Here is a 19,922-nt window from a genome sequence, read left to right on the forward strand (position 1 = left end):
TGATCTGCCATTTGTTAAAGGTTGAACACAAAAGACACACAACGAAATTCAAGTACACTAGCTTAACCAAAAAGAGCAACTCTTTAGAACAGAATTCTGAGCTTATTACAGAGTAACTTCCTGTTTACGTATTCAATTTATGTTGCACTGCCATTGACAAGTTCAAGGGAGCGCAAAAGAAAGCGTAAGAAGTGCCCCAGATTTTTCTTTTTTTTTATTCAGAGGAAATACAAAATATATTACAGATGGAAACTCAATCTGGAACAACCAAAATACCATTTTTCCGCGAACAGCAGGAAGTATTAGAAGGAAAGTAGATGTTAGAATATTTTTTAAAGAAATATTTTGATTGCACATTTTTCCCCAACCGGCTCTGTATGATAATACAAGTTCATGACATACGTTTGAGTAACTACTATTATCGCGAATATATATGATTTATGTTTAAGGTCAACTAGATAACTAAGAACTATCTAATAGCAGCACTATTTACATTAAATCAAGAATATATAATGTGGCTAATAGAGTGCTGTGAATAAATCTTTCCCTATGTACACTCACACGATTTTATGTTGATTAAATTTTCAAGGTTCTTGTTTTAATTTGTAATTTCTTCAAATTTAGCATTTTTACTAAATATGGTATGCGATTAAACCTCATTAATTTCATTTCCATTAATTCTCATGCTTTTTCCTAAGCATTGAAGGTAAAAGTAGGCGGATCAAGGGGATGTAGAAGGGAGCACAATCGCTTTTCCAAAACTGGACTCTACACAAGTTTTTTTATAAATTATTTTTTGAAAAAAAAATTAAATGAAAAGTTTTGGAAAGTACCTTGACTTTAAATACTGAAGGGAAATTGTACTAAGCAAGGAAATGGACTTCAGGAATCATGTTATCCTATCGGGTGTAAGCAACCCCAAACATGGAGTAAAATCCGCGAAACTGCTAGATGAAAACACACGTCTATTATACTTGGTTTCTACAGGACCAGTATGCTGAGTCAAGGAGGCTTTGCTAGGTATTCCGGCTTCTTTGAGGAGGTGAACAACTTGACAATGGAAACCAGTTCAAGGTTTTAACAGGGAAATTTGTAAATGGATGTAAATATTCCTAGTGCTCTCTCACAAGAGTAGTAACCACTTTAATCTTTCCTTCTCCCACAGAAAGGGATTAACTACTTTGTCTCAGAATCTAGGAGTTTCAGCGGCAAAACCCTTGTCCGACATACTTAACATTCATACAATATATGTAAGCTTGCAGAGATAATTGACAGTGCAACTATTTGGTTCAGTGAAGAGTTAAAAGACTTCTAAATGCTGGCAAAGTACCGTCCTTCCCCCCTCGAAAACCTGGATAAGTTGCTTAATCACCTAGAGGTGCTGGCAGAGTGAGGGGTCTCAACTGCGAGACACAATAAATACTTTTGTGATACCCAGGTAACAGAAACAATAATCTTGAGAAAGAGAAGGGATTAACTCAATAGAACTACCAGAAGGAGATCGTAGATTCTAGTTCCAGCAGCAGGAACTTCTTGTTCTATTCTTTGGAGCCCGTTAGATTTCACTACTCAGTGATGAGCGTTGTTGCTAGTAACAAAAGTACACTGAACGGAGGCCAGAAGTGCACCAAAAGAGAGTATGGGTGCCAGATGTTGACGCCCTTAAAAAAAAAGAAAGAAAAAAAAACTTCGAAACTTTTTTGAATGCAAGCGGTTTTGGAGGAAAACTGTATCAAATCAAAAATTTAAGTTCGAGCATTCCGCGATTCTTTGTTTGATCCAGTTCAAACCATAACCAAAAACATTTTTCGTTCAGGAACTTTACAAAACATGTATTTCTTTGAAACTCATTTACAAAAATTAGTCGCTATCGCAAAACTGACTCTTAGAAAACTTAGTTGAGGAAGGTAAAAAGATAACATTGAATACAAAATTTGAATCAATAGGCAAATATATAAAAGCCCACTTAGGTCAGACTTTCGTTGCAAAAAAAAAGCATATCTAATGGGAGGTGGGAGTAATCAAGTTGGCCATGTTGTTAGGTTTCTCTCTTTAAAACCATTAGCCGTACATCATGGATAATGGACACTCTCTCGCAGTTCTAATACAAATTAAAATGTTCCTCACATTCAACAGCCAATAAATTATCGCACATTTATATTAATATTTTCCTTTCCTAACCTGACACTATCCTAACCTCCTCCAGCTGTAGAATGCTAGGCGTGTTTCTCTAAGCGAATAGGTTTTATTTTAAATGAATTTAAATAAGTCTTGTATTTAAGCCTGGCTATTTGTTGAAACATCTGTTTGACATATATTCCAAGATCCAGCTGAATGGATTCAATAAAAGTGGCACAAAACTGTTTTCATTAATTTATTTATTTTTGTAATACATTCATCCGAAGCCAGAAGTGGATTAACTAGTTAATTACTAGATCTTTTTTAGGAGAACAGCTTTGTGGCAAGAGTCATAATTATATATGGACAATAAATAACAATTCTATTAAATTTAATTATACAATGAATTTTTTTTTTTTTTCCTGCACGTTAAGAAGAATTATTGCAAACTAAAACTGCGATTTAAAAAGAGAGATTTGTGTAATTTATGGCGCATGCTCGATAATCGCTTCATCTCCTTGCTTTAAACATCGACATTGGCTACATAAATATCTATCACTTTTATCTGTAATGATTTTCCAAATAGAAAAGAGCCAAATATACGTTCTCAAGGCTACTGTGCAGTTAGATAAAATATAAATTATAGAATACATTTTCATCTTGCCAAACATATTCGGACTTTGTTCAAATGAAATTCTTATTATAATTCTCAATGATGAATAATATACGGTCTGAAGGATGATATACATATTTGACTGAATCAATAGCAAAAGCTTTATTTGAGCGTAAAGTTCAACTTTAAATTGAATTCGCTGGATTTTCCATCCGAATTAATACGTAATGAATCTTTTAAAAAACGTTTAGGCTAGCGATAAATAACAGCTTTATTTTTATTTATTTATTTTTTTTATCCTTTTATTGAAATTTACAGGATACAGCTTTATTTAAAATTAAATTTATTTATTTACCAATAAGGATTGCGCAAGATTGGAAGAGTTAGTTTTTTTTTTTTTTTACATTTTACATAGAAATGGGGAATATTACTGTAATGGTAAACTTACTTAATCCAGCATCAATCGCAAATGTATTGAAAACGCTTCAGCACATGGTCCCGGGTGAATGTGATAGAATGTATCTCAAAAATTAAAAAACAGGCAGAGAGCTCAAAGCTGTTTTTTGTTTTCATTCTACAGGGTGTTCAGCATAAGACTACGGTAACTTCGGAAGGCGATTCTGGGCATCATTTGCAACAAAAAATTCCATATAAACTATGGCTCAATTCGGCTCCGTTTTGTAGATATTTTTAATTTTATGTTTTTTCAAGGTACTACTACTTTTTAGCAAACAGTTGTCTATATTTCTCAAACTATTATAGCTGCAGCAATTTCAATTAGCTCATTAGAAAGAAGGTTAAATTTCGTTTTAAATAAGCTAATTTATATTTCAAAATAATAATATTAAGTATTTCAAATTGTGGCCCAAACATAAGAAATAGCAAGTTTTTAATTTTTTCAAAAACTTTGACTTCATTTTTCTCAAAAACATTTTATATGAAAAAACCGTGCACTATTCAGGAAAAACATCTACATACAATCACCTTTCGAAAGGTATACAATGCATTGGGGTTATGTTAAAAATTGATGCAGAAATCTGTGTTTAATTGCAAAAAAGTAGGCCTCAAAACAGCGTCGGCATTGTGAAAGGAATTCACCTACCATAAGAATATAACTGATCAGAAATAAAAAGAAGAAAAATGAATATGATGTTAAATGAGCGTTAGGTACCAATTCCAAAAGAAAGGATTTTCGTTTAACGAGTTTAGGACTGTGCGCTATTCTTTAGTTAATTCTGAAATATGCTAAATAATTTAAATAAAATACAGATTTTTTTAAACTACTCAACAAACTTTTGGAACTAGGTGGTTGTGGAGAACTAATAAATAGTCGAGAACAGGAGGTTGTAAAGAGGTAATGAATAAGCCAAACACTTATTAGTCGCTCTAATCCCCAAATTAAATAACGGTGGATGGAATACTTCACTGGCTGCCTGTACACCTCCACGATCATCATAGCGTTCGGAACACACCTATAATGATAACATCTAGCATACTCCCGCCTAGCTTCTCCACTATTCCCATATGTTGGCATAATGACAGCAAAACGATAACTAAATATCTAATGAAGCTGTACTCTTTAAACTATCTTTTCTTCTTGTTGCATTTATTTTTATAAGCCGTATTAAGATAAAATTGCCAGTTTTTAACTCGGGGATTAGAGCGATAAGTTCTCGATTACTTATTAGCTCCCCACAACCGCCTAGTTCCAAAAGTTTGTTGAGTAGTTTAAAAAATCTGTGTTTTATTTAAATTATTTAGCATATTTCTGAATTAACTAAAGAATAGCACACAGTCCTAAACTCGTTAAACGAAAATCCTTTCTTTTGGAATTGGTACCTAACGCTCATTTAACATCATACACCATTTTCTTCTTTTTATTTTATTTTATCATTTATAATGTAGATTATGTCTTTTTGAATATAGTTCTTAAATAAATTAATTATTAAATTATACGTTTGCAAAACATCGTTCTGGATTTGATGTTTCTGATAGTTATATTCTTATGGAGACAATATTAGTATCTGAATGTTAGAGAGCTTATTATGTTTTGTATTATATAAGGTGGATGGTTGAAGTTTATGGTTGATCAATTTAATTATTTAGTTTCTTCTTTTAAGATGTATTTATTTTCTGTTTTATTTGAATCTAGCAGTGATTTTTGGTTTGTTTATTTATGAGTTAGGTGCTACTCTGCTGATGGACCAAGTCCAAGGCTATTGTGTTCTTTATTGTATTTCTTTTATCGCTAATTTTATTATTATTAACATGTGTGATTTAAGAGAAGAAAAATGTCCATACAAAGAACCAATCAGGAAGTATCAGGACAAAGACAGCTGAGGCCGTAGCGAGATTTTTGTAAACTATTAACACAGCGGGAGAGGCTAGCCAATAAAAATCTATAAAAAGTTGAATAAATAAAAAAGAAATAAATTAAATTTATATTAGATATTTATTATTTTATTATACAAGGAAGTTAACGGAATAAAAAAAATGGAGATTAAAAAGAAGAAAGAAAGAAATTTAAATAATTGACACATATTGTGGAGTGGCGCTGTGTGAGGGAATAACAAGCTGGACTTCGAGAGGAGGGGTTGTTGATGTTGTTTGTTGCCGGGTACGGAGTACCTTGTCAGGCCGTATATGGCAAGTACTGGCCGCTAACTGAAGTTGTTCTACACTATCTCTAGACCGGCTAGCTTCGTTTTTTTTTTTTCTTTTTTTGGCGTCCATACACGGTGAAAAACAATGATTCATATTTTTGATTTCGCAATTTATAAAACTTTTATATAAAAGTTTTTAATATTAAAGATAAAACTGTAAAAAATGTAAATTCACTATCTAATAAATCGTTAAATTTATAGTGGATATTTTGGATTTATTTTTATTTTTGGAAGGAAAAACCTGGCGTGCTCACTGGACTTTCTCTGGCTCCAAAATTAATTGACCAACATCGACTGAGCCTTTCAAAACTGAGACCTACGGGCTTTACGAACTCTAATCCATTTAATCCTTACAATCCAAAAAAAGCCTAAGTACCACGATCAATGCTCCCTTACACGTCTCAAACCTCCACATCCATACGGACCTGAAAATTGCCTTCGTCTCCCCCCCCCCCTCACAAAAGCAAAATTCCGTTAACTGAAATTCCATTCCAAACTATCCTCCCAATTAAATCCACTTATCTAAACCATCTTAACTCCAACTCTTCCTACAAACCCCTCTAAGAACATCTGACCTAGCTGGCCGCGCGACCATCTGGAATGCCTGACGTCGGCTGTCCAGAGAGCCAATTGCACTCTCTAACATCTTAATAGCCCATTACTGCTACTAATCGCTGGATATCCGCCATTCAGGAAATCAGCCCAGTTAGTGCGCGTTGGCTTGGGGGCAGGGCACATACTTTCTATACATTTCATTTATTTTACTTGTAGTTCCAAAGCTGTACACTTGTAAAATTCTTAAATAATAATAATAAAAAGTATAAGTAGTTGTACCACCTTAACATGAATAATTTTAGCGGTAAAAAATCCTTTTTGGGAAGTTCTGGAAAGAGATGGATGTATCCATCTCTTAAAAGCGTCATTTCTGATTATTCTGGGGGATTTACAAAAGAGTAAATGCCCATTGAAATTCGCCGCTTGAAGAATATGTATAAATTAGAATCTTTGGAATTACAGTAAGAGATAGCTGTGAGAAGATCAGCCAGATTTTTCCTATGAGATGGACTCTCGTAGACTTACTGGTCTCTACACTTAAAACGTCTCTTCATTATGAACAACAAAACGAGCCTTCCATATTTCCTGTCATTCGATCAAAACATAACCTCTTAATCAGCGAGAGAAAGTAAAACTCAATTATGTAAATACTGAAAAAGTTTCAGATCCAAATTGATTTTAAAATCACAATCTATGAAACAAAGTCCTTTTAAAAATTCGATATACATATAATACAAATTTAAAACGGACATGGCCCAAGTGTTGCGAGCTGGTTTGCCATAATGGCTAGAGAAATGAGCATATGTTTGTCGTAGGTTATCTACTTAGTAAAATAGAGAGAGCATTTTCACCCAGTTCTGAGAGCTAGGGGAGGTGAATTGAGACCCTAACCCCTGCTGAGAGTCGTGCTACAGTATAGTTTTGTAGAACCAGCAGGGTATCTTGGCTCAGCAATCTTTACTTGAAACTATCGATCCAAGTACTGAGAATGCTTCTTTTTTTTTTTGCTACATTTCAACAAATTTTTAAAAAGAGTTCTTTCTGGATGTGATGCAGTTAACATATTTTGAATTTGAGTTATGCTGACCACACCACTGACAAACTTAAGGCATATATAGACCTATTTTTTTAAATTGAGGGGACCTCTACATGCCGATTTGCTAATATATTGTCTTTTTTAATTTTACTCTAGCTATGCATTGGTATTTAATGCTGGCTTTAAATCTCACTCCATCTTCACAGTACTGGGCAGGAGATGCAGTTAAATAACTACGGTATTAGCTGAGTGGCCGGTGGACAATCATGCTAGCTTTGGTTTCGAGCTTTTGTGTTTTGCAATTTTTAAAAAAAAATCTAAATTGTCGGTTCAAACTAATTGAGAAAAGATGAACAAGATCTTTAAGACCCAATAAAAAATTAGATTAAAACTTTTTTTAAAAAGTATAATCTCATACAACGTTGAGCTCATCTCAACATACATCTAGTATGTAAAATATCTGGGAAATCAGAACTAAAATAATTAAAGCTTAGGGAAAATAATGTGACATTAGTTTTAAAAATTACCAATTTCAGCATATTTTTCAAATTATTATGAATAAATCCCAACAAAAAAATAATGATAAATACCAAAAATAAATTTAAACCAGATCACGATCTACGAGCCAAAATAAATTACTACACTGACAAATTACGCTAGATATGTGCGGTAAGAACTGCAAACAGCTAGAGAAAAATCTTTCTCTTTCGGAAGCTCCTGAAGATTCACAAATTTTGACTTTCAGGGTCACTTGGGTTAAATTTGACATTTATTGAAATGCTTTGGCACGAGATAAACTATTTTTCAAACTACTTTTGTCTCACTGTAGCCAGCCGAATAATTTATTGTCTCCAGACTTTATATTGATATAAAATCATTTAAACAAAATAATTAACAAATAATCAAATATCTGGTTAATTGGTTGAGCGGAAAAGTATATTTAAAAAGCGTTTTCTAACTATGGGGGAGTAAAATTAAATCCAGAACGCTCAGGCTTAAAAAAAAAATGCAAAACTTTACAAATAGCGTCATTTTCAACACTGTAGTACGTAGAAATGAGATGTAAAACTGAAGCATTAATTCCAACGCTGTTCTTCTGTTACTTCGCATTGAAATTGCATGTAGAAGATAAGTCTATCAATGTTATCAAATTGAAAAAAACAAACATATTTTTTCTACCCTGTACTTTATGGCTACTATATACATGTGGCATATGGGCGCTTATCCGTGATTTACTTTTAAATGACAAGAAAACTACCAGTCATTTGCATACCATTTATATAGTTGAAAAAAAAAATAAAATTTGGGGGAAAACCCATAAACAAAATTTGTAATGAAATGTTTAAAATAAGAAATTCAGGTGATATGTACAATTTTCTGCACAATTCCGCATATCTAGAGAGTCTTGAGAGAAAAACCTTAGCGTTCAAAAAGATCAAACAAAAACACAGTCAAAATAAATAAACATGATAATCAAAATTTAAATTTCCCTACAAATTTGAGGAGAAATAAAATCATGAAAATAAAAAATTAAAGTATAAAAACATAAATAACTAAAATTACCTTAAAATGGGCAAAAATAAAACAAAATCAGATTATAGCAAAACACAAAAAAAAAAAAATTAAAACAAAACCAAAAGAACCACTTTTTTCTCTAAAAAATTTAAAATTAATACTCACAAATTTAAAACTAAATTACAAAAAATTAATTGAAAATTTTCCAATTAAAAATTAAGTAGGCTTAATATTTAATTACGGCTCACAACTTTTTTTTTACACTGACTTTATGAACACGAACATTTTAGAAATCGATTTAAAAAACGATTGAACAATAATCCCCATTCAGAACATACAGAACTCACGAGGAGTACTAAAGTTGAGAACGGCTTCTCGCCGGTTGCGGCTGGGCTTCGGGTGCGCGTGTAATTGTGTGGTTCGGCTAAGTTCGTTCCCACTTTGGCCGACTACAGTCGAAGTTCTTTTTTTTTTTTTTTTTAGAATTTCTCTTTTTAAAAATATTTGTTTTTGAAAAAACCATTTTATTATTTATTTAACTGAATAAATATGAGGAATGAAAGCTTGTCCATTATTTATATTTTCCACAGAGTATCAAAGGATTATGCGACCTACTGTTTTCAATTATGCTAGAAAATGCAAAATCATTGGAAGCCTCAAATTTGGCAGTAGTTAAAAAAAATAAAAATTTATTAACAAATCTAGAATTAACTGTAAACATACTTTCATTTATTACAACTTTGTTGGTGTAGTGACTTCTTTAAAAAATGTTTTGTTAGTTAACATTATTTACAAACGAAAAATCGCAAATATTTCGACAGACAATATGTTTTTAGTAAAAAAGTGTAATTTTCTGAAACAATTTTACACTTTCTAGAAATTAACCGAAAATGGCTTCGACATTAGTTAATGTTAATTAATAGTTATTTAATGTTTTGTCGATAGTAAAGTAGTAGCTTCCGCATCTCATAAATGACATCTACATATTTTGGCAACATAAAGTTAAAAGGAGTATATAAAAGCAACTAACAAACAGGAAATTTGCAGAAATGGTTTTCGAAAAAATCGCTAAAAAATGAAAAGACAAAAGGAATTTCGTATTTCGGTTTAGAAAATTCAGCAAAAAAATATCCACGTTTCACCTCCTATATAAGTGACCATGTACTCGTACTACACCAAAATGTCACTTCGGAAGAAGCCTCTTAATCGAATTTTATGCAAAAAGAATAGCTAATAAATAGAATTTTTAGATCTAAATGTAAGCAATCTACAACGATTTTTTAGGAAATGTTGGAGCCTTTTGCAGTTAATTTCTATAAAGAGTAAAATTGTTTCAGAAAATGGCACTTACAGCCGATCAATTTTTTTACTAAAAACATATTGTCTGTCGAAATATTTGCAATTTTTCGTCTGTGAGTTATGTTGACTACAAGCAGATAGATCTATAGAAGTATAGATAGGTAGAAAGTATCTCAATTAGTAAAAACCCTTGTTCGAACTCGATGGCTAAAAATGTGTTTCTTTAAAATGCAAGATGGAAATATCCGCACGCTTGCAAAACTTCCTCTTCAGAGAGGTAGGAGAAAATAAAAATATAAAAGGATTTAATACATTAAAAACTTCTTTTTTCATCTCCTCAAGACAATGAACAGAATTAAAAAGACAGCTAAGGGAACAGCGAGAAGAAATGGGAAATGGCAAAAAGTTAGGAAGCCTTGTCAACAACCTACAAAATCCATGTACGAGGATTAAAGCGGCGCGATTAGTGTGGCCCAATTCCGAACACCTATCGAACACAACTATCTCAAAGAAGATGAATAATTTATTCACTTTGCCAGCTGCGCCTTCAGAGTATGGCATGACGATGTCATGACAATATGCATCCGCATATTCTCGAATTTTCATCTAACTTACAACTTTGATCGAATATTTTCTTCTATTGCTAAATATTGCAAACACTGAATTAGCTATCATTTAAACAAACTTAAACTTCATCACAAGAAAAAGAAGTAAAATAATATTATAATATAAAAGAAAAACTTGACAACACTATGTCTGCCATCAAATTGTAGGCTACATGCATAAAATGAATGAAGTCACCCTCAAATCCTGTTAACAGATCGCACAAGTTACCAGCTGCTTTGTGCTGCTGCATTCAGAACTATTGCTGACCTATTAAAAAAAATAAAATGATGTCACTGACGTGTTGGATGAAGTCTGACTTGCTGCTATTGATTCAGTGATGTGTTTTTATGGACGCCAGGTTAAATTAAATCTTGTGAGAAAGAAACGAGATAGATGGAGATTAAAGAAGAAGTTGTGGATGTACTGGTGGCAGAGACACGGAATTAGGCCTAGTGACTAAGAAACGAAAAGAAGGGAAAAGTGCACGAAAACCCTGTTGTTTATTACATATGCGAGCCGGTGAGATTCGACTTTGGAAAGTTATCTGATTATCTAATAAGTGATTTGCTTAAACTTTCTCTTTGTCGGATAATAGTTCTTTAAATTAGTTGATAGATTCAATTTGTTTCCTTTAATTACCAAGTCCCAATTCAGTTAAGATTCTTCTTAATGTTTTAATTAGAAAGGCAGCAAATATTTAGATGTGGGATGTTTAAAAATTAATTAAACTGAGTGATATAGATGGGCGATTATAAAAATTTGTATGAAACTGAGCGATTATTTAAATTTAAAGTTAAGCGAATTATCATTTGAGAGCGAAATAATCGCCGTTTTTCGGGCAACCACTACATTAGGTGTCAGAGACGGTAGAAAAAAGCTCATACTTAACAATGTCCAGCTGCACATGGGGCTAGATCTTCTCTTATTAGACCAGACTAATAAGTCAATCTCTTACTTAGTTAGATACCTTTTTGACGCTTAATCAAGGACAAAATCAACATTTCTAACAGAATATTGAGGAGGATATTTTTGTTTTTAAACTGTGAACGCTGAAAATTAAAATGACACAGAAAAGTGAAAAAATACTAATTTAAGCAAGTTCAGTAACACTTTGTAAGATGATATTCAGCAAGTGAAGAATATTTGATCACTTATTAAATGATATTAGTATTTAGAAGTAGAAATAGTTTCTTAAATGTATGAAGCGTGCAGAGCTGGCAATGAACGAATCAAATGTGGAAGTACATTTTTAGAAAGGAGATGGAGGCTAATGGAGGCTAAGCAAAATGAAAGGAACAAATTGAAAGAAAAGCAGCAATAAAAGAGAAAAAAAATCAACGCAGGAAAATCTATAAAAAAAAGTAAATGAGTATTGTATTGCCTTCATAAAATTGGAACTCTATACAATCTTCAAAAACTACTACAAATAAATATTTTTGCAAAACGGTAGAATCTAAGAATATAAAATGAACGTGGAGAACGAATGAATATTTAAGAAAAATAATACAGACTACACAATTATTTGAGGAGGATGACTTAAAATTTAGAAGTTAAAATATTCGCCAATGAATGCAATGAAGAAGTGAATAATTTTCTTCCTTCGCAGACAACACTGTCAGTAAGCTTGCAGGGTTACGAGATGAGTTGCCAGCCAATCTTGAAGGAGTTCTGGAGAGAGAGAGGCAGTATACACTAACAAGTGTTGGCTATTCTTTCACAGCAGCTGGGTTATTAAAATTGGAAAAAATACATTTGTGGTCAAAATAAATCACAAAGATGAAAATAGAAGAAAACACATTATAAAAGCGAAAGAGGGATAAATAACTCTTTTATAAAAGGGCAGAAGTTAGATATGAGTTGGAAGTAAGAAAAGTAACAGAAACAAACCTGTTGAAGAAAAAACTAGGTGATCCTATGAAGCCTACGGATAAAAGAAGATGATGAAAATGAACAAAAAAGAAGAGATGAACAAAAACCTGTGAAGATGATGTTTGACTCAGTTGGCGCCTTCACCCAAAAGTACTATTAATTAATAATGGATTACCCTATATCACATTAGGACAATTTTTATAAGTTCAATTATGCTGAGTACTTCTAGTAAGATGGGACAAAATGCTAAATGCCAATTAAAATATTTCTTTACTACATCATGCCCAAAACTCTCTCTATTAGAATTATAAAAATTGAGAATTACACACTCAAACTCACAAAATAACATAAAAAAGAGTTACTAGAGAGAGAATGAAAACTTGAGATTGATTACTCAATTTATTACCTAAATGAGCTAACATTTTTGCCCACAACGAATTTGAGACCCTTACAAATAATTATTAGTCTAAAATTTATGTTTATTATTAGTGATGAAGCTAAATGAATTCTAAAACTGAAGCTGGTTATATAGTCAGTTCAATGTTACGAATTCCTCATTTTTTACAAACCCAATGAAAAACTTGATATTAAATAAAGCTTCATTTAATTGAAAAACTTTTTATCATATATGAAATACGAGCAAAACTTCAGTCAATTCAAATAGAAGAGGCAGTTTTCCAAAGCGCCATGTATTAATCATAAGTTTCAACGAAACAAATATTTAATAAATCCATATTTAATCACATAATTTGATAATTTTGTGATAAAAATTATTTTTCATTTAATTACATGAATATTGATGGGTATTTATTAAATTAAAAAGTTTTCTTAAAATGTGTGAAAATTAAAAAAACAAAAAAACAGTACTGTACATACCGTATGAAACGTTCAGTTTTACAGTAAAAGATTTTTCTTTTATTTTACACAAAAAACTACACACTTCACTAAACTGTAAACGACAAAACAATAATACTAACTTTTTTCATTTTCTAAACGACTAAGAACAAAGAGCTTTAACTGATTAAAAAAAAAAAATCGAATTAATCCATAAAAAGGAGTCCACGACTTAATGGCGTCTTCGAATTGTACTTGTCCTTGACTCAATCTGAAACATCAGATATAAAATGAGAAAATTTAATTATACATTTAAATATTTTTATTTTTGTAAAAACTAATCTATTAAAAACAATATTAAAAAATAATTTAAGAATTTTAATTATGAAAAACAACTTTTATAAGTTTTTGTTATAACTTTATTTTTTATTATTTACTTTTATAAAAATTCAATCATTATTATTTTATTGTTATTATTATTATTATTTTAATTCTCAATAAAATTGTTGTATTCATGTCAAGTTTAATTTTTCATAATTAAAAATATGGTAGTTAGCCGTCTGACGTCACAGTTCTTAATAATGGTGCCCTATCAGTACAACTTTATTTTATTTTTTTGTCAATTTACCTAAATAACATGGCAATCTTTCAGGTAAATATCATGAATCTTTTACAAATTATATTAATTTAATTATTAAGATGATCTATCAGAAATAAAATAATTCAATTTTATTACCTTTAAAACTTTTTGACATACTCTTTAAATAATGAGTAATGGTGGAAGTTTTTAACAAAGGCCCATTAATCACAAAATCAAATGAAACAATACACAAAAAAGTGAAGACTTTTTAATTTGAATATCGGATTGCGTAAAAAAAAATTCCAATTAATTTATTTGAAGATTACTGTGTCCAACCAAGATTATAAATGTTACGATTGTTACATGAACTACATTTTTGTTTTGTTTTTGTTTCTAAGAGCATTCCTTAATTTAAAGCTGCGGTAATCTGATACTTTTAAGTTTGTTTTTTTAAATCTGATCTTGTATTACCAATAATTACAGTATAAATCTACTGCTTATTCTAACCAGTTTCAATGTCTGTACAAAGCAGGCCTGTAGTGGGTTCAGTAACAGACATTAAAGATGCAAGACTTTTTGCACATAAACTTTTACAGTTAAAGAGAATTTATAGGATTTAATAATAGACATTTTAGTGATTGGACATACCTTGCATTAATGATTTAATAAGAATCGTTGTCTTTTTTCCATTTGATTCTTGAAGACTGATCAGTTTAGTGGTTTAGAAAATAAAATTTTCCTTCTACAGTTTCCACAGAATATCTTTATGGCTGCGAACAAGAACACAAAATCTTCAATATAACTGTAACGATGTTATATAGTTACTTGTACTATAGTTTTATGTTATTATTATTACATCTACACTATTCGTTAAGTAATCAAGAGCTTTGGAAACAACAGATTGTTGGAACCCTGATTCTCATGAGCTATTTCTCGAACGATTTAAAATCATTTTTAATAAAGTGACAAATCTGACAAAAGTTTTTTCATCAATCCTGCAATTTGATTAGTCAAAGCAATCTATCGAGAGGTTCCTCTGCAGTGGCCCCTCTCTTTTTACAGATTACAATAGCTACGCGAAAAGCCACCCAACTTGTTCACCTACCTCTAGCATAGGATATCCACTGACATTCCTGCAACCCATTCATTGCTGGGTACGCTTATGAGCGCTCTTTTGCAAAATGCGATCACTATGAACGCTCGTGTCAAACGGTCTTTCTCGTTCCAGAGTAGCTGGGTTCCCGAACGTCCGGGACTGTCAATCCTCACACAGTCGTAACGGCACTGGCATTTCCAACTATCGCTTAGAACTAAATAGAAACGGTTGACATGTATAACTAGGGTTCAGCCACACATCAAAAGCAAACCCATCCAAGCCACAATGGTTCTTTTTTCGGCAGTTGAGCTTTATGGAGCCCATTTCATTGCATGTCTATTGCAATTCTTCATCTTAAAACTGCATCATTAAAATCACATATTGATTAATAACTCATAATTAATTGATCTTTATGAAGCCCATTTCATTGCATGTCTACTTTATTGCAATTCTTCATCTTAAAACTGCATCATTAAAATCATATATTGATTAATAACTCATAATTAATTGATACATACCTTGATTTCAATTTAAGACCAATAATCTTTGATCTCATCTTTCTTATTTATCAACTCTGCGGAAGCATACATATATGGAAATGTATGTTAATAAAAAAATCTTTCTGATTACAGTAACGGTGATTCGTGGTGTGTTGTACGTTCTTTGTGGCAGTTCCACATCAGGAGACGTTCTTAGGGGTCGCTGCAATCTAGATTCTTTCAGAAATATGAGGTAAGAAAATCATTCCAGTTTACATTTCCACTTTACACCATCTGAATAAAAATGGTGAAGTTTTACAATTAAAATAACACAATATTGGTTGGTTATAAAACAACAGAAATGTTTCGTACATATTTATCATCTAAAGAATACTTGTCGTTTTAAAGTGACTGGGATAACTATCATTCCTTACTTTACTTTATAACTGCATTTCTGAACTTTCTAACCTCTGTTGCACCACACTTCATAATGAACTCTTAAGAAATATCAATGGCAGACACAAGCCACATTGTTCGCCCCACTACTTGAGATCATGTGACGAGTTCACTTAATATTTGAAAAATCAGCGTTAAGTTTGACTTTGAATTGAGAGCCCTAGCCACAAGTTTTAAAAGCTCTACGGATTGAAATACAAATTATATCTGTCTCCATTTATCACATATACCTTTTTTTTAATTAATTTTCTTGCTCTCAAGATGATTACTATTTTTTGTGGCTGTTGATGAACAGAGTATTTGGTCTGTACTTTACTAACCTTTTAGTCCATGTCCCTTCCACCATTAAAAATATGGTCATAACAAATAGCAAAACCATTGGAACCATTGGATTTACAGAAGGTTACATTTCTTAAATTTCTTTTTATCTTTTATTTATTTTTTGTGGGCATCAACTGCTGCGGTCTTCAGCGCCTCATACACTAGTTTATAACTCTCAGTTTTTTCCCATGGAATTCATTCATTCGCGTCTTAAAATGTAAACTGAGGACAGAAAACTTCAAAGAACTTCTGCGCAATAAATTCTTTTGGGTGTGATGTACTTCACACTTACAGACACGCAGGTAATTTTTGCGCTCTCTCTCTCTCTCTTACCCCACTTGAGAGAATGTCTTGCGATCGTGTAGTTTTTTAGCCTTTACAAAATATAAAAATATTTTTCCCCTTTTGTGGAAGAAAAAGAAGTGAAATAAAACAAAAATGTGCCTCTACTCTCACGAAAAATACGTTCAAGAAAGTCTTTCATTCTTTGAGAGATGTTAGGATGCCTGCAAAGAATCCACTTGTTTTGTATAAGTTCTCCTCATCAACACCACCTGAAGAAAATATTCGTGTTAGGTGCGTTTGTTTTGTTGCATAAATAGAAAGACAAGTTATTTGACCGCAAGTGTTGCAATGATGCAAAAATAATGCACACTATGTACCCAAAGTTTTGACATTACTCATCTTGTATCAAATTGCAATGGACCTTAGTACCCTTCTCGTAATTTTTGATAATTGTATATTATTCTATAATTGGCAGTTACTACTCAAAAAATGTAAAGGTTAATTTAGAGAATTGATTGAATGGAGCTCAACGAATTGCATGCCTTTTTAGTATTCCTCCTCCCATAGTGTAGCATTTTTTTCATGTCCTAAATATTAAATTTGATTTATGATGTACATTACACAATATGATAAAATTCTTCTTAACATAATTTTGAGTTTATACTATGCCATTTAGATAAGTGAAGAGCTGAATATTTAATTAATTGACTACAGAGTGCACCGCTTACAATAAAATTTCTATTGTGTAAATACGGCAGCTTGGGTAGATTTATGAGCTTCAGCCTACGCGTTTTGCTTTCAAAAAGAAATGTATTTTCTAACCTGTGTCCTTTAAATTTCAATATGACACGCTATGATTAATTCAAACATATATGAATCATATTATAATAATATATATTTTATATTTTAACAGTTGAGCTTTAAAATTTACATAAAGCCCATTATAGTATCGCTATAATGTAAGCTTTAATATATCATAAAACAAATGATTCTGACTAGTGTCTATATTGAGTTTGTAATGCAAGAATGTTGTGTGTTTTAATGGGTTTGAGGTTTTGTTTCCTACTTTATTCATAAACATAAAATGAAATACATACAAACGTCATCGCAGCTTTTTGCAATATTTTTATTTAGTGAACAGTTGGCGCCAGTTTGTACAAGTTTACCGCGATCCAAATAAAAACCACTGCCTTAAACTAAAGATCAGGACCTTGTTTCTCTTAATAGTTACAAGAGGAAGTACTGTAATCGTGAATTTTCAAAGTTATCACCGGGAATATCAGTTTCAAGGTCTTCTGAGCCTAAAAGAACGTGGTGTGTACACTCCTACGACTTTCTCTCACCAATGATGTTACTAATTAATTAAGTCGAAAAATCTTTTTTTTTTGGGGGGGCGTTTATTTTTGCTACAATCAGCGCGTTGGCGCTATAAGTAACAGTGATAACGGAACTATGAATTACAGAGGTATACGAGTGGAGAAGTTACCCAGTGGTAACACTCCAAAACATAAGACTATTAGTCACTCTCTCTTCACTTGAGAGGAGATCACGAGGCCACTATCTCTTAAGACGTCTTGTCAGGTTGTCAGGAAGAGTTCTAGAAGAAAGATTTTTCGCTAGAGGATTTATATGAGATTGCAGGTTGAAGTGGAGTTTTCTGTATCTTGTTTTAGCAACTTGTGTGACAAAAAAAATGTTAAGGTCAGTGTGTATAGTCAGGTTGGAGACATAAAAAGGAACGTGTACAATAGTTCAAAGTATTTTAGATTGTAGAGATTGAATCCTTTGGAGATTGGAGCGTTTGGTTGAACCCCACAGCTCTATTCCATACGCCCAGGTGGGTTTCAAAATAGAAGTATAAATTAGACTTTTGTTTTCCTGAGAGAGTTTTGATCTGTCGTCTAAGAGTCTTTTAAGTAGTCGATAGCGTCTGTTCAGTTCTGTTCTTTTAAGTCTAGTGTGAGGGTCGTTAAGTTTAACTCAAAAAATGTGTATGTAGTGGAAGGTATAGACATTATCCTGTTATGATTTCAAAGGATTCATTTAATTGTCTTAGTTTTTGTACAACTTGCACTGGAAATACTTAAGTATTAAATAACTCTTGATCAATTAGTACTTCATTTCATTTGCAACTATTGGTTTGTGATGTGTGAAGCGACTGTCAATATAAAGGTGTATAAAAACAGCCGTATCTTTTCAAACTTTTATTTATTTTTTTTGTAGATCTTCAACCTCTTCTACTTCTCTTTTCTTCAGTCTCGGAAGTGAAAGGCTATTTTGTACTTATTTCCTTTTTTGTTGGCCTGCTTTGTAGTTCCTTCTGTTCAAGGAATTGGTTCATTCAGGTTTGCGTAGATATTTCCTTGCTTTAAAGAAGTTTCTCGGCTAGGGCGGGTCCTATTTCCTAAGCACTATTATTATTATTATTTATTATTATTTTATTATTACTTGCTTATAATACAATAAATTGTAGCAAGGGGTTGACCCGTGCCTTTACATGGATAAAATACAAAAGATACGTGAAAAGAGAAAGAGAACAAAAACAAAAATAAATTCAGTTTACAAAAAAAAAAAAAAAATAATAATAATAATAATATAAGTACATATGTACATAGTATATATAAAAAAACAGAACAAAAACAAAAAGAACTTATTAAATTAATGAGAACAAATTTCTAATTTTTAGTGAGTTAATTATAAAAAAATACATATATTTAACTTTGTTTACTGAGTCAAAAGATAAAAGGTTCTCCAACACAATTTTAGGCTGAATACTGGGAGAAAAGTTAATGTGTTGCGCCTGTAGATACTTGGCTCTTAGGACATCCAAAATCGGGCAGATAATCAAGAAGTGAATTAGATCATCTTGATCTTTTCCACATAACGGGCAGGGGGAACCAGTATTAAATTTATAAACCCTACCGAGGATATACAGTTGAGGCTTCTTCTCAGACATTAATCTTAGTTGACTGGCAACTCTGATCATATCGATGTGACATTTAAAGTGAATGTATTGTTCACCTAAACCAAAACTGCTAATATTCCTAAGGAACGTGTTAAATTTGGCGTTTAACAGAGATTCGACATCCTTACTAATTAGATTATTGTTGAATCTTGCCAAGATATCTGTCAGTTTACCCTCGGGTATTTACTGTTTTTCCCAGACATCATCGGAGCCAATAATCTGAAACTGGACCGCTGATTTGCGAAAGCAATTTCCTAAGCACTAAACACTTCCCGTTGACGAATTTCCTCTCAGTATCGGAAGCAATTCTCAGCTAAATGTAGTAACAAGTTTGAGTTTGTGCAACTACTGGTATTCTCGATATTCTGTTGGAACACATGTGTACCAAACTTGGGGCGCAAAGTTTTACACAGTCGCAAACTTTCTTGAACTATGAGAAATAGCAAATAAACAGCGTTAAAATATTACTTCCTGGTTTAAACCAAATTAATTAAGTAATCAGCATTACATTAAGTAGCAGATAAGCCGGATACATTAGACCAACAGTATAAAATGAAGAGAATTCGAAGAGCTCACTCACTGCCTGGTATATATCGGAAAAGAACTGTAGTGCAGTTTGTAATCACAATAAG

General features: G+C 32.0%; 1 protein-coding gene and 2 long non-coding RNA genes across 6 annotated transcripts in view; 1 reads left to right on the forward strand and 2 right to left on the reverse strand.

The window, feature by feature from the left end:
- LOC141461949 (roundabout homolog 2-like) overlaps positions 1 to 8,870 on the reverse strand; it is a 333,376-nt gene extending 324,506 nt beyond the window's left edge. For 2 of the 3 annotated variants that reach the window (XM_074143442.1, XM_074143437.1), the window contains exon 1: positions 8,666 to 8,870. The gene's annotated coding sequence lies outside the window, so the exon portion shown is untranslated. Of the gene's footprint in view, positions 1 to 8,548 lie in introns of all 3 variants that reach the window. The other variant, XM_074143438.1, reaches the window with a different exon arrangement.
- A 3,928-nt stretch (positions 8,871 to 12,798) lies between these two features.
- LOC141462017 (uncharacterized) lies at positions 12,799 to 17,031 on the reverse strand. 2 transcript variants are annotated; one of them, XR_012463083.1, is made up of 5 exons: positions 15,636 to 17,031; positions 15,303 to 15,557; positions 14,794 to 14,998; positions 14,337 to 14,458; positions 12,799 to 13,379 (listed from the first exon to the last, which is right to left on the reverse strand). It is a non-coding gene; the product is annotated as an uncharacterized lncRNA (long non-coding RNA). The 2 variants fall into 2 exon arrangements; XR_012463082.1 differs by lacking the exon at positions 14,794 to 14,998 and having other exon boundaries at positions 12,817 to 13,379; positions 15,636 to 17,011.
- The window catches only part of LOC141462025 (uncharacterized), a 177,854-nt gene continuing 171,609 nt past the window's right edge, over positions 13,678 to 19,922 (forward strand). Inside the window, exons 1-2 of the long non-coding RNA XR_012463084.1 lie at positions 13,678 to 13,760; positions 15,417 to 15,516. This is a non-coding gene — a long non-coding RNA (uncharacterized lncRNA). The remainder of the gene's footprint in view (positions 13,761 to 15,416; positions 15,517 to 19,922) is intronic.

Source organism: Rhodnius prolixus, unplaced genomic scaffold, assembly GCF_049639745.1.
Source record: "Rhodnius prolixus isolate KJV_2025 unplaced genomic scaffold, Rpr scaffold_1, whole genome shotgun sequence".
Classification (NCBI taxonomy): Eukaryota; Metazoa; Arthropoda; class Insecta; order Hemiptera; family Reduviidae; genus Rhodnius; species Rhodnius prolixus.